Source organism: Cricetulus griseus, chromosome X (genome assembly GCF_003668045.3).
Source record: "Cricetulus griseus strain 17A/GY chromosome X, alternate assembly CriGri-PICRH-1.0, whole genome shotgun sequence".
NCBI lineage: Eukaryota > Metazoa > Chordata > Mammalia > Rodentia > Cricetidae > Cricetulus > Cricetulus griseus.
Window position 1 is genome coordinate 107667148 of NC_048604.1, and position 16352 is coordinate 107683499.

General features: G+C 38.7%; 1 protein-coding gene across 15 annotated transcripts in view; it reads right to left on the reverse strand.

Annotated features, from left to right (window-relative positions):
• Nucleotides 1-16352, reverse strand: part of Huwe1 (HECT, UBA and WWE domain containing E3 ubiquitin protein ligase 1) — a 143276-nt gene that overhangs the window by 106058 nt on the left and 20866 nt on the right. The window contains exons 1-2 of one of the 15 annotated variants that reach the window (XM_027432124.2): nucleotides 5548-5559; nucleotides 3925-3927 (exon numbers count right to left, since the gene is read on the reverse strand). The exons of the other annotated variants lie outside the window; for them this stretch is intronic. The gene's annotated coding sequence lies outside the window, so the exon portion shown is untranslated. Of the gene's footprint in view, nucleotides 1-3924; nucleotides 3928-5547; nucleotides 5560-16352 lie in introns of those variants that run through there. 15 annotated transcript variants of the gene reach the window in all.

Genomic DNA, 16352 nt, shown 5'->3' on the forward strand with positions numbered 1-16352 from the left:
TTTCAAATCCTTTACTGACAGTTAAATATGCAACTTTTTGATACCACAGGATGGAAAAACCCACCAGAAGACTCTAGTTCTGGCAAAAAAGAAATCCCACTTCTGGGAGTTCATCAAAAATTTTATATATGCACACAAATATTTACTACAATAATCTATACTGCATTAGTATGTATAATAGTGAAAAATCATAAAGTACAAAAGGCCCCAAATAGGACTTTTAAATTTTAAAATCTAATTATTTTATGTGTTTTGTTTGAATGTATGTATGCACACCATATGCAAGCGTGTGGCCCAAGGAGACCAGAAGTCATAAGATCCCCTGGAATTAGAGGTATGGATGATTGTGAACCACCACCACGTGGGTGCTGGGAACAAATGATCTTTAACTGTTATCTCTCCAGTCCCAGGATTGGTTTTTAAATGGACTATATAACCACTAAAAAATATTGCAGACAATTACATAACAGAGAAGCTCATGATTAAGTAGAAAGGTTGTAACATGGAATTTAAACCGGCCGGACACGGTGTTTCACAACTGTAATCCCAGGGTGAAGCAGGATCATTGGGAATTCAAGGCTAGGATGGGCAACAGAGGGCTATCTAAAAAAAAATATTCTAGAAAGGAAATTTATCAAAATGTTAATTCATGCTGGGCAGTGTTGGTGCATGCCTTTAACCCCAGCACTTGGGATGCAGAGGCAGACAGATCTCTGTGAGTTCGAGACCAATCTGGTCTACAAAGAGTTCCAGGACAGCCTCCAAAACAATAGAGAGAAACCCTGTCTCGAAAACCCAAAAAATAAAGTGTTAATTTATAATGTCTCCATCCGACTGTCTATGTCTGTAGGGCATTTTCTTGATTAATAACTGATGTGGAAAGGCCAAGTCCATTGTGAGTAGTAACATCCCTGGGCACGTGGTCCTGGGGTGTTTAAGAAACAAAGCCTGAATCGAAGTAGTAGGAGCCAGGCAGTAAACAGTGTTTTTTCATGGTCTTTGGTTCAGTTCAAGACTCCAGGTTCTTGCCGGGCATTGATGGCACACCCTTTAATCCCAACACTTGGGAGGCAGAGACAGGCTGATCTCTGTGAGTTCGAGGCCAGCCTGGTCTACCAAGTGAGTTCCAGGACAGCCTCCAAAACAATAAATACTGTCTCGAACCCCCTCCCCCCCAAAAAAAGACTCCAGGTTCTTGTTTGGGTTCCTGCCCTGACTTGACAATGAACTGTGTGAGGTAAGCCAAAATAAATCCTTTCCTGCCCCCCAACCCATGTTAATTCCTGGCTAGCCACAAAGATTATGTCTGATAGTTTTAACGATGTGTCTTAAGAGCAAAGACGATTTTTTTTTCAAATTAGGAAACAATGTGTAAGACAAATGTCCTGACTGTAGAACACAATCACTTTAGTAAGAGCATATAACTTGAAAAGCCCCAAAATAGGTAACAAACGTATGTAATCTCTGTGATCTTTACGATCAGACAAGTCCTTAAAGATACACTGACCTAGGCATAGTAAGAACTCAACATATCTCTTATTATCAAAGAGGACCACATGCACGGTAGTAGAAGTAGAATGAAGGCTCTTTAGAAAGATCTGGTACTAAAAATATAAGGCAACTAAGTATGAATGCATACATATTCTAGATAGCTTCTTGCCTATTTGCCTGTTTTTCTTACATCTATTCAATCAATGGGTATTCAAGAAGAGTTGGTAAAAAATATTCAAAATATTCCAAAGTATTTTATTTTGTTCTAATGATGGGAACATAGTATTTAAATATTTATGAGGTAGTGTCATTTTTGACACACATATCATTTTAAATATTTGTCCTCCAAAACATTTTGGATCAGAGAATATTTGAATGCTAAACGACATTCCTCTACAATTAATATTTAACATATGTAATTATAGATTCCCTTTAAGAATTACCTCAGCATGTAATACAAATGAGCAAGATGACTCCTACCAACAACATCAAAATACCAAAAATGAGGCCAACTGAATTCTGACAACAATCTTATACATAGAGTAGAAACTACAAACTGAGCAATTTGTACATTTAACTCCCAGGATTGTTTTTTTTTTCTTCTTTTTTTTTAATGAAAGATTTTACAGCTAAAACTAGATTGCATTATTGGAGATGACAGTTATTTGTAGGGAAGCAATTAAACTACTTCTGCACAGGAAGTAGCAATCAGCCCCAACATTATACAACTCAAGTAACTGATGTGTGCTTTCCCTTTAAAATGAGGAAGAGGTCAAAAGTATTCTCATCACTTTTTTTCAAAGACAATGTTGAATGTTCCAGCCCTTAATAGTACAGCACACAAAAGAAGGGTAACAGACATACAGCTCAGAAAAGAATACAACTCTCCCTATTTCTAGACAAAGCATTATCTATATTAAAAAAAAATCCCACATCTACAAAACATCTCTCAGAGCAGCTGGGCAGACAATTTAGTGATAAAAAGCACTTACGATATCATAAGCATGAGGACTTATGTAAAAGTCAAGCATGCAGTGCCAGCCTATAACTACAGTGATGGGGCGAGCCAGCCAATCTAGCATAAGTGGAAAACCTCAGATTCAGTAAGATTCAGTAAGATACTCGACTTAAAAAATATGGTGGAAAACAATAGAGGTAGGCCCTCAAAATTAAACTCTGCTTCCACATATACATGCACTGGCGAGCATACCTGTGCATGCACACTCACACCATACTTAAGATTTAACATGGTAGAGATGTCAAATATCCCAAATTGGCATATAAGTTTAACATTATTCCTATTCAATTCTCAGCCAAGACTCTTTGAGAGTAAACCTGAATTATTCCAATGTGTACATGGAAAAGCAGAAACAATTTTGAAAAATAAAGAGGACAAATAACTAGTTTTGACAGTTTACATATTTACATAAAACATTTCGTTCTTTTCAAGCCCTATCCCACACCAATCTGATCTCTCCCATTCCTGCTGGAACCCTTCTCACTCAGCAAGACCTCTCTCTTCTTTCATTACTTCTTTTTGTATGCAACCCACTGAGTTGAAATTAAGAGTTGCTTGCCAGAGCATTGGTGGGAAGTTATTTGCTCAAGCAAGAGCTACTTATCAGTGGCTAGAACACTGAAGAAAAAAATGACATGCCTTCTTCAACAATCCTTAACTGCCAATAGACCAGAGGGAGGGAGGGCTGTCTGGTTCCAAAAGTGAATCACTATTTATAGATACAGTATTGCTATGTAGGGTCAGTTAGTACCCCGGTAGTACAAGGATAATAGGAGTGCAAGGGTCATTCTTACCCACTTGGGAGTGTGGATTCAAACAGGTTTTGTCTATTATTTCTTAGACAACTGTTTGTGTGCTCATGTGCACAGAAAACAACTTGCAGGAGTTAGTTTCTTCCCTTCCTCCATGTAGGGTCTAGGGGTTGAACTCGGTTTGTGAAGCTGGTTCTGTTTTTTGTTTGGTTGTGAGATTTTTGTTGTTTTAAAGACCTCTATGGCCAACCTGAAACTCACTTTGCATACTAGGCTAGCCCTGAACTCAGCAATCCACCTGTCTCTGCTTCCTTAGTGCTAGGCTTAAAGGCATTCATCACCATGCCCGGCATATCAGTTACTATTTTTGTTTGTTTTTTCTAAATGGTTTCCCTATGTAACCCTGGTTGTCCTAGAACTCTTCTAGGTAGATCAGCCTGGCCTTTAACTCAAAGATATACCTGAAACTGCCTCCTGTGTGCTGGGACTAAAGGCATGTACCACCACTCCTAGATAGTTACTATTTTTATATTAAACTTTAAATCTACAAAAATTGCATTTATGGTGTACAACAGGTTTTGAATTATGCACAAATTGTAGAATTGCTAAAATTAATATTATGTACTGCCTCACATATGTTTTTGTGGAGAAAACACCCAAAACCTACTGAACAATTTTCATATATACATTAACTATTGCCATTCATGTTGTATAATAGTCCTGGGATTCATTTCTCAAAAATTGAAATCTTGTATTCTTTGGCCAGCATTTTCTCAACCCCTAGGTAAATACTATTTCTGCCATTTTACACTCTCCATTTCTATCACCCTCAGTTTTTAATGCACAGTATTAAGACACAAATGCAAATGAGCATACCCACTTAAGAGCTAGGACTGGGAGCCCTTGTGGGCACAGCATGAACCAGGCTTAAAAAGAACCACAAGATCAGGCCTCAGGCTCCAAGGGGACAAGAGAACTCTGTATGACCAGATCTCCAGCTCCAGTGTCCCCAAGGATCCATAAAAGACTATGGCTTTGACTCCAATGATCTCAAAGGTCAGTGTGGATCTTGGGTTTTGACTTCTGAGGTTCCAGTGGTCGAATCACTGAATGACTGGGGGGTCTACACTCCTATAATCTCAGAGATTACTTCAGGCCTGTAGTTGTAACCACAGCCTTCAGACAGGTCACAACACTTAAGTGGGTATAATATGTGGTATTTGGTCAACAGGGTCATAGAATTCAAGGGGTGACTTAATTCCATTTAGTCACCTTGTATTCTGTCGGCAGCCCCACCTTTGATCCTATTGACACACAACAAAGACAGAATCACCTCAGTGACTCCATTTGACAATCCATACCAGTCTTCATAGCTGAACTTCACGGAGACATACCTCTAGGTCAAATCACAAAAAACAAAATAACCAAAGACACTCAGAAAAAGGGATTGTCAAAACTGAAAGACCAGCCAACTCAAACAGATGTGCAAAACAAAGACTGATACAACCAACTAACTCCCCTATGAGGGAATCCAAAACTGCAGAGACAGCAGCAAGGTCTGAGATAGACTTCAATCTTACTTTAAAAACAAAAAATAAAATAATAAATCAATGATAATATAGAAGTGTCAAAAAATAAACACAAATTAAGCAAAATTTTCTAAGATTTTAACAAGATAGTTTACAAAGTGAATGAAATTGGAAATTGAAGGAAAGTCATATATAGAGGGATAATTCAACAAAGAGATAAAAATAAAAATATTGAAAAAAAAATACGCCCAGGTGTTGGTGGCACACACCTTTAATTCCAGCACTCAGGAGGCAGAGGCAGGTGGATCTCTGTGAGTTCGAGGCCAGTCTGGTCTCCAGAGCGAATGCCAGGATAGGCTCCAAAGCTACACAGAGAAACCCTGTCTCGAAAAAACAAACAAACAAAAATATTTAAATGAAGATGGTCAATTAAATAAAAACCACAAAATACACCTTCAATAACAGATAAGACCATGCAGAAGAATGAATTTCAGGGGTGGAAGACAAACTAGAAACAATAATACAGATAGATATATAAAAGATAAAACTTAAGGACAACGGAATTATATGTCCAAAAAGTCTGGGTTACATTCAAGAAACCAAATGTGAGAATTTATGGTGTAGAAGAAAGAGAGACTATTTATTGGCATTATAGTAATAAACATTCCAAACTAAAGAAAAAGAATGAAGTAGACATCTACACAAAAGACATATAGAACTCTTCATAGACAGGACCAAAAGACAAACAGTCCATGACACATCACAGTCAGGGTGTCAAAAATACAAAGTAAAAAAAAAAAATACTACAAGTCACATGATAAAAACGTTAACTTACATACAAAGGCAGAAATATCAGAAATATCCCCTGACTTTTCATTAGAAACCACAAAAGCCAGGAAAGCATGGAATGAAGGATTTCAAGTCTGAAGATAACTACAAACCAAAAATGCTATATCCAAAGCTCTTTCAAAATTCATGAAGAAATAATAAGGATAGTTCAACACAAACACAAATTATGCCCATTATCAACAATCAAGATAGCACTGCAGAAAATTCTTAATGTAATACTATACAGGGGAGGAACAATAGCCTCCTTTGAGAACACAGAAAACTATAAAACTATAAAAAGAAACAGATGAACTAAGTAGACTTGGAAAAGAAATAACCATGTGTAATAACAGCAAACCAAAACTACTATGAAAGAAAAAGGAATACCAGGGCTGAACAGATGGCTCAGCAGTTAAGACCACTGACTGCTCTTCCAGAGGACCCAGGTTCAATTCCCAGCACCCACATGGCAGCTCACAACTGTATGTAACTCCAGTTCCAGTTCTTTAAAAAAAAAAAAGAAGAAAAAGAAATACCAATAAAAGACATAAAGCTAATATCTTGTGTCTTATCAAATCATACTGACATAAAAATAAAATTCAATAAGAGAAACTACAAAAAAGAAAATTGGGCACTTATCCGGGCGTTGGTGGATACGCCTTTAATCCCAGCACTCGGGAGGCAGAGGCAGGCGGATCTCTGTGTATTCAAGATTAGTCTGGTATACAAGAGCTAGTTCCAGGACAGGCTCCAAAGCTACAAAGAGAAACCCTGTCCTGGAAAAAAAAACTGGGGACTAAATGCAATTTTAAGTAACAATGAGTCACCCAAGAAATCAAGGGGGGAAATTTTAAAATTCTTAAGACATGAAAATAAGAACAACCTCCTAAAACTTCCCCTCTGGAACATAGTCAAAGCAGTCCTAAGAGGAAAATTTACAGTGCTCACATTAGAAAGTGAAGCACAACATGGCTCTCAAAAAAACAGTAAGCATCCAATCACAGAATCAGTAAATGGAAATTAGGGAAGAACTTAAGGAAATAGAGAAAGACAATACACAAAATCCAACCAAATAAAATTTGATTCCTATCTTTCACCTTGTACTTTAATCAGTAAAAACTTAACAACTATCGGGAATGGAGAGATGGCTCCTGGGTTCAATTCCCAGTACCCACATGGCAGCTCACAACTGTCTGTAACTCTGACAAGCATGCAGGCAAAACATAAATGCAAATAAAAATAAAATAATTTTAAAAGTTTACGAAAAGAAATTAATCACTATGAAGAAAGCACACCAATAGCCCTCAGAATGGGAGAAAACATCTTTCAAAAGCTATACTTCGGATGAAGTTTATATCCAGATTTACAAAGAATTGCATAAATTAAAAATTATGAAAATATAACTTTCAATCAGTATCTGAATAATGAACTGAATACAGTTTTCAAAAGAAACACTATTTTTAAAGTGTTCAACATCCCAATCATCAAGGAAATGCAAATAAAACCTACTTTGACATACCACTTCACTCAATGAGCTTATCTGTCAAGAAGTCTAACAAATATTCAAGGGAAAGGAAACAGGATGGACCCTTATTCATTCCCAAGTACTGGAAGACATAAAAGACCAGCCTGGTCTACAAGAGCTAGTTCCAGGAGAACCTCCAAAGCCACAGAGAAACCGTGTCTCGGGAAAAAAAGAAAAAAGAAAAAAAAAAAGGCGGGCGTTGGTGGTGCACGCCTTTAATCCCAGCACTAGGGAGGCAGAGGCAGACAGATCTCTGTAAGTTTGAGGCAGCCTGGTCTCCAGAGTGAGTGCCAGAAGAGGCTCCAAAGCTATACAGAGAAACCCTGTCTCGAAAAACCAAAAAAAAAAAAAAAAAAAAAAAAAAGACATAGAAACTTTTAACAGACCTCCTCAGAGAGGATGTACAAACAGAAAATAAACTTATGACAATATGCTATACACCCAAGAGATTGTAATAATCAGCAATGAGATTTCACTATGTTTCAATTACGATGACCAAGCCCTGGTCATCATCAAGTAAGTGATGGCAAGGATGTAGAATAAGAGCTCCCATAGATGGCATGGAAAATAGCTGTCTTAGTGAAGGCTTTTGTGGCTGTAAAGAGACACCATGACCACAAGAACTCATCAAAGATAATATTTAATTGGTGTGGCTTGCTTACAATTTCAGAGGTTCAGTCCATTATCATGACAGGGAGCATGGCAGCCTGAAGGCAGACGTGGTGCTTAAGAGTCCAGAGGAAGTTGACAATCACAGAGGGAAGCTTGAGCAAGAGAGACCTCAAATCAAAGCCTGCCCCCACAATGACACACTTCCTTCAACAAGGCTATACCTCCACTTTCCTTTGACAGCCATTTTCTTTCAAACAACAGCTGAAATGGCTTTTACAAAGTCATACTCGGATATGACTTAGCATTTGCATCCCTTGGTATTTGCCTAAAGGAGTTGAAAACTTATATCAACATAAATACTGCCATAAAACTCTTTACAACTTTATTTATAACTGTCAAAACTTGGAAGCCATATGTGTAGCCTGATGCTCTTGTGGGAGTAACAATGGTAATGGGGCATTTTCTATGACCCCTTTCCCCCTGGGTAGTCTCACCCAGCATCAATGAGTGTTTGTGCCTAGACTTATATAACATGTTTGGTTGATATCCCTGAAATACCTGCTTTTTTTTTTTTTTAAGGGAAACAGAGGAAGAGTGGGTTTGGGGAAGGGGAACTGGGAGAGGGGAACCTGTGGTCAAGATGTAATGTGTAAGAGAATAAAAAAATTAAAAAACCTAGCTGGGCGGTGGTGGCGCAGGCCTTTAATCCCAGCACTTGGGAGGCAGAGGCAGGCTGATGTCTGTGAGTGCAAGATCAGCCTGGTCTACAGAGTAAGTTCCAGGACAGGCTCCAAAGCTACACAGAGAATATCTGTCCCAAAAAAAAAGAAAAGAAAAGACAACGAAAAAGCACGGAAGCAAAGCTATTCTTTGGTTAAGAAACTATGGTATATTAGACAATGCAGTATTTAGTACTAAAAAAAAAGTAAGCTACTTCCAGGTAAGCTACTTCCACACTCAGGAGGCAGAGGCAGGCTGATCTCAAAGTCAACCTGTTCTAGATAGTGTGTTCCAAGACAACCCAAGCTACACGGAATTCCCTTATATAAAAAAACAAGAAAGAAAGAAAAGAAATGGATTTCTTTTTCAAGAAAGAAATAGACATGGGAAAAAATCTTAAACTCCTACTATTAAACAAAGAAGTCAATCTGAAGGCCAAGATTGGATCCCTGTGAGGCCAACCTGGAGTGAGTTCCGGGACAGTCAGAGTGTCAATCTGAAAAAGTCTATAAACATACCACACTACTCTAATTATATAGTATTCTGGAAAAAATATACTATAGAGATAGTAAAAACACTAGTGCTAGGAGTTACTGAATGGAGTTCAAAGAATTTTTAAGGCAGTAAAATGATTCAATGTGATAGATCACATGTTAAATACATGCTATTATAAATGTAATAAAGCCCCCAAAATTTCTAATGCCAAGGGTGAGATCAAAAGTGAACTATAATCTTTGAATTATTATTTGTCAATGTAACTTCATCATGTGTAACAAATATGCTATTCTGATGAAGGAATGCTGATAATGCAGAAGCCACTTGCATAGGTGGGGACAATAAATTACAAATTTCCTATCTTCTGCTCAAAAAAGTCTTTAAAGACAGGGTTTCTCTATGAACCCCTGACTAAAGACTCACAGGGCCCCAAGTGGTGGTATTAAAGATACATGCCAATTCTGTTCAATTTTTATGTGAATTAACTACTTTAAAAAGCAAAGCCTTAGCCAGGTGTTGGTGGTGCACGCCTCTGATCCCAGCACTCAGGAGGCAGAGGCAGGTGGATCTCTGTGAGTTCGAGGCCAGCCTGGTCTCCAGAGCGAGTGCCAGGATAGGCTCCAAAGCTACACAGAGAAACCAAGTCTCGAAAAAAACCAAAAAAAGAAAAAAAAAGAAAAAAGAAAAAAACAAAGACTTAAAGAAAATCTTCCAAATCACAAAGTACCAAGTACCTTACACACCAAGATAAACATATCATGACCACTTTACCATTGTTTACCAAAAATTGTAGATGAGGTCACTGGTAAATCTTCCCAGAAATAAGCATCTGGCTCTAATTAAAACTCTTTTAGCCGGGCATTGGTGGCGCACGCCTTTAATCCCAGCACTCGGGAGGCAGAGGCAGGCGGATCTCTGTGAGTTCGAGACCAGCTTGGTCTACCAGAGCTAGTTCCAGGACAGCCTCCAAAGTCACAGAGAAACCCTGTCTCGAAAAAAACAAAACAAAACAAAACAAAAAAACAAACCAACAAACAAACAAAAAAACTGTTGACTATGGATACTGTATTATTCCAGTGTCTGGAACAACAGGAAAGCTGGTAGCTCACAGAACTGACAGGAGCCCAGATCCACATTCAGAAAACAGCATAGAATTTAGGGAAGCTAGGTAAATATATCCAAGGGTGAGTCACAGAAACAGCTTAGTTGGGGTGCTTCTGTTGCCAATACCAGATTTTAGATGCCTAGAAGGTACCAGTGGTACCAAATTTACCAGTACCTGTAAATCATGTCAGGTCTCAAGACCCAAGTATGATCATCTGAAGTACTACCAACTACCCCCACACATATACACACTAGGAGCAAAAACAAATAAACAAGCATAAACAAATGTCCACATAACCAGTGAACTGCTAGTCTGGTTTCTATTATACAACTGCAAGAACTATTAACACTTTTTAAAAAAGAAATAGAAGATAACAATATCCTTGAGACAGCAATTAAAATTCTGAAGTTGTTCCCAATTCTAAGCTAGTGTTCCAACAGGGGAGAAGAATATTTACTTAGTGCTCACTACAAGCCAAACAATACCCTGTATTTAAGAAATGTTATGAGCAGAGCTACCCTGCTTGGCTGACAAGACATTCTTATTGATTCTAAAAAAAACAAAATACTTGGTTTAAAGGAGGCACAGAACTGTGTTTTTAAGTGGCACCTACTTGGTATCTAACAAATCAAGTGTCCTAAAGAAAACTCTGAAGCCGGGCATTGGTGGCACATGCCTTTAATCCCAGCACTGGGGAGGCAGAGGCAGGCAGAGCTCTGTGAGTTCCAGGCCAGCCTGGTCTCCAGAGCGAGTGCCAGGATAGGCTCCAAAGTGACACAGAGAAACCCTGTCTCGAAAAACAAAAACAAAAAAAAAAAAAGAAAGAAAGAAAGAAAGAAAGAAAGAAAGCTTTGAAACATGCTACTTGGAGACTTCATGTATTTTTATTTCATACAAGAAATTTTTTCACCCCAATTTGTCCCTATTTACAGATAGAAAACTAAGGCCCAGAGGAAAAATCAGTACACCCTAGTTAGCATATCTTGACAGATTAAACTATAACCATTATACACTATCCCCAACAAAAGGAATGGTAATTGGAGAATGGATTCTACCTCTTAGAGGTCAAACAAATGACAATTCCAACAAAAAGAAGCAAGTTCCTAGAAATGTTTTCATGCCTTTGTTGGATCAGAACATAATTATAAGTACCAAACAAGTTCTTTATATAAGTGGTTCCTCAAATTTTGGTTGAGAATACAACTATTAAGGAAATTGATGAATTACTACTAATCACCATCTGTAACTGATGGAGGAAGTACTTCTGTATATATGTCTTATTGGTTGATAAAGTACTTGGCCAATGAAAAGCAAGATAGGTGGGGCTAGGAGACAAGGAGGATTCTGGTAAATGTAGTAAAGACAGGAGTCACCATGTGATAACTAGCAAGAGAGGACACATAAGGCCAGTGTCCTAGATAAGTATTCATAAAACATATGGATTAATGGTTATGGTCGATACTTAGGACGGAGCTAGCACATAAGCAATCCTAGACACCGGCCAGCAGCACTGTACCTAATATTAATCTCTGTGTGTTATTTTGGGCACCCATGTGGCATTGGGGCTTGGGTGGCTGGCGGAAGATTAATCATTACATGTAACCAATACTACTATTTAAACACTTTCAATTAACCATCTATTTTTCCAATTTATTCTTCTAACCTTCATTTACCTTTGAGGTTTTAATCTTGTTTTTGTAGTTTACATCAAGAACAAGTGTGTATAACTCAAATAACATGGAGGAAGGGGCTGAAGAGATGGCTTGGTGGATAAAAGCGCTTGTTAAGAAGCTTCACAGTCTGAGTTGAGATCCCTGGAACCAATAAAAAGCTAGGTGTAGCAATCTGTTTCTATAATCCCAGCACCTCTACTGTTCAGTAGGAGGCAGAGAAAGAAAAATTGCCTGCTAGCTGGAAAATGCGAGCAAACAAGTGACCCTGCCTTAAAAAAAACCAAAAAAACAAAACAAAAACAAAGTGGAAGGCAACACTCCTGAAAGTTGACCACTGACTTACATAGGTGGACACACATACACACAAACTCTCAAATTACTTTTCTCATTGAAGCAGCTTGACAGCAGAGGACACCTATAGTTCTTAAATAGGACTCAACAGAACTTGAGTATATGAGTAGATACCATTTCTACTCAGTATAGTTCAAGGATCAGCAACATTGCCATCACTTGGGATTTATTAGAAATTGAAGAACTGAAGAACCAGAATCTTATTTTAATAAGATCCATAGATAGTTTCTTTCCTTCTTTTATTTATTATTTTGGTTTTTCGAGACAGGGTTTCTCTGTGCAGCTTTGGAGCCTATCCTGGCACTGGCTCTGGAGACCAGGCTGGCCTCCAACTCACAGAGATCCACCTGCCTCTGCCTCCCCAGTGCTGAGATTAAAGGCATGCGCCACCAACGCCCGGCTCCATAGATCGTTTCTATATTAAAGTTTAAGAAGCACCAAGACAAGCCTGGTGACGCAGTGGCAATAAAATTTAATCCCAGCAGGCAGAGGCAGGCAGACCTCTGAGAGTTCAAGGCCAGCCAGCCTGGTGTATACAGATTAAGTGTCCCAGGGTAGCTGAGGCCATACAGAGAAACCCTGACTTTTTAAAATTGTTTTAACTTCAAGGCCAGTCTAGACTACACAGCAAAACTCAGAATAAAAATGGACAATATTGAGCCAGGAGGTGGTGGCTCACACCTTTAATCCCAGCACTTGAGAGGCAGAGGCAGGCAGATCTCTGTGAGTACGAGTCCAGCCTGATCTACAGTGTGAGTTCCAGAATAAGGATAGCAAAGTCTATACAGAGAAACACTGTATGTGTCTGTGTATGTGTGTGGGGGTTTTAACAACAACATAATTGAGAGTCCCTATAGTCCCTGTAACAGTTATGGGTAAAAATCATTTAGCCTCTCATAATGTTAACATAATGAGCACTCAGGGTTTTTGAACAAAACTAGGATAATAGTCTTCCCTAATCCCATAAATCATTACTGGAAATGTCCTCCACTTCCCAACTATTAATAAAAAAAGTATCTACCACGGGATGAGGAAGCTGAAAACAAAACCCCAACCTAACAGGGCAATTGCACATAGGAACTCAATGGTTGAGACAGCATCCTCAAAACCAGTGCAAACTCAAGCCAGACAAAATCCCAAAATGGAGAGTGGGAGGTAGGCATAGAAATCTTACCACCAGGGTAGAGGTGGTGGACACCTTTAATCCCAGCATTTGGGCGGCAGAGACAGGAGGATCTGTGAGTTCCAGGCCAGCGTGTTCTACAGAGCAGTGCCAGGTCAGGCTCCAAAGCTACACAGAGAAACCCTGGGGGGGGATAATCCTTTGGGGCTGGAGAGATGGCTCAGAGGTTAAGAGCACTGGCTGCTCTTCTAGGGGTCCTGAGTTCAATTCCCAGCAGCCACATGGTGGCTCACAGCCATCTGTAATGAGATGTGGTTCCCTCTTCTGAACTGCAGGCATACACCCAGGCATCTTTTTTAAGGGAGGGAGGGAGGGAGGGAGGGAGGGAGGAGGGAGGGAGGGAGGGAGGGAAGGAGGGAGGGAGGGGGAGGGAAGGAGGGATTCATTCCATCACTAACTGGAGAGCTATTGGCATTTGATAGCTTTAATGGTGAGTAGGTTGACAATACTCCAGGATAAGTCCCACACCCAAGAGTAGCTGGGCAATACAAATTAGACTCAATGAGTTTTGGAAACAAAACACTTGAAGTTGTGTGGGTAGGGAGATGAGGGTAGATCTGGGAAGAGATGGATGGGTGAATATGATAAAAATACAATGTGTAAAATTTACAATGTTAGAATTTGCCTCTAGGTGGCAGAAAAATACAAACTTTTATTTACAATTCATGCTTTTCAGATCCAATTTTTCTATAAATGCATTTACTTTACAATAAATTATACTATTATGTATTCACTTACAATAAATCTTTTTCATTTGTAGTTGTTTTGTTACAGAAGAAAAACAGTGATCCCAGAGCCAAATAAGTATCAAATTTGATACAGTAATAGACAAATGACTTATACTAGTTACTCTGTCTGCCCAGACAGAGAGTACTCAGTTTCTGTTGACATGTGAAAGGTATCACACACACATGCACAAGTAGTATTCAATCAAATTAAAATTTCCACTAAAATTGATAATGCATCATGGTAGTTATAAACAAAACTATAGAACACTAAATTCTCAAAACAATATATTTAATCATATTTTGCTTTACAGTGATTCCTTTTGCCTCTTGTCCTTCTTTAACCAGAAAGCTTAGGTAGGAGTTGCCTGGACCATGTCAGAAAGCAGCAAGCTGCACCTTGTGATAACAATTAAAAGAGCCCATTAATTTGAAGGCAAGAGGGGAAAGGTATCTGAAGGTTTGGAGGAAAAAAGGGAGAAATGTTTAAATATATTATAATCTCAAAAATTAAAGAATCACTTTAGAATCCCTCCAAACAACAAAACACAACAGAAACCCCAGCCTACTACTCACTATTGATCAGAGGCACACACATCATTGATTAACTGGTTCGTTAAAGAGAACCTAGAAAAGTTATCAAGCCTTTCTACTGATCTAGGTTCCAGTTAATATACAGCCAATATTTTAATCTACCTATTGTGCATAGGTTAATATCTAACTCTCATGGCAGACTGAGAAATGAAGACTGACCAATTTACTAAGGCCAAGAAGTGACTATACAAGCAGGGAGGGGTACAGACTCAAATTTGTTCCACAAATCGAGTGTATATAATGTCTAATACACAGTCCAATTTACCAGCCTCCTCACTACAAGCACCAAGATCTCTATCCTCAGCTACATAATATAACTCCCATGTACTGAAGATTGCTCAGCTAGATCTCACTAAGAACTGGCAGTAAGATTAAATTAAAAAAAGCAGTCTTTACTCACCCAAGAAAAATCTGGAAATTCATTTGCAGAAATAGCTTGGCAGGCTCATGTAAAATCTGAATATACTATAACCTCAGATAAAATGCATTTGTGCCTCTGCACAAAAGTACATCACTCAAGGAAACAAAGAAAAACATACCAATAAAGAAATCTGAAAAAGAAAAAGATAGTCTAGCATGTTGGTGCACACCTTTAATCCCAGAACTCTGGAGGCAGAGACAGGCAGGTCTCTGTGAGGTCGATGCCAGACAGGATCTACAAAGCAAGACCCAGCACAACTAGGGCTGCTACAGAGTTAACAGTCTTGAAACACAAAAACAAAACAAAAAACCCTAAAATATCCAATTATTGTAGATGAAAATGGTAACTGAGATGGCATCTCTAGTACATATTCTATGCTATGACGACCCTGAGCAGCTGCAGACCCAGGAGGCATCTTTCTGGCCATCAACTTGCAATAACAGACAAACTGGAATTGGGAGAACTAGACAATACAACAGGGATCACCAAAATTGTAGAATATCAGTTGTCAACAGGCAAGATAGCAGCAGGCCAAGAAGCACTTAGTATTCTCAACAATGACTATATGAAGTTATGCAAATTCAGAAGGAAAAGAAAAAGCATTATCTATACATTCAATTGGTGTTTGGGAATAATCCTAGTCTTCATTATTTATGAATTATCTTCTTTGTGGTGGTAAAGATCTCTTATACGATGACTGGCATTAAGTCTCATCAGGCTTTATCGTATCCAGTTTCTAAAATGTAAATGCTTTTCATCACCCTTGCCCTTTACTTATTTGTTTGGTTTTGTTTTTCGAGACAGGGTTTCTCTGTAGTTTTGGAGCCTGTCCTGGAACTCGCTCTATAGATCAGGCTGGCCACGACCTCAGAGATCAACCTGTCTTTGCCTCCCAAGTGCTGGAGGGGAGGGGAGGGGAGGAGAGAACTACCAAGTCTTTTCTTGCAAAGTGTATGGTCTTAGACATACCTAAGCCACAGTAACCTCTGTAAAAAGACAACTTTATAAAATTATGCATGGCAAAGAGTAAGGTAAAGTGATATTTGTTCTATTTCTTTCTGAACCAGACAAATTCATGAGCAACAATCATTTGCCAGATATTCTACAAATGAAAACCGATATGAAGACATAAAAGAAAAAGTGGTCTGTTCCTTTTCTAACTTTCTACAAATTACATATGAAGAATAACTAACTGTAAGTATGTATTAACCTCGAAACCAGTACTTAAGTGCTGATATTAACCAAGTTAAAACCTACTTTGGGGCTGGAGGGATGGCTCAGAGGTTAAGAGCACTGACTGCTCTTCCAGAGGTCCTGAGTTCAATTCCCA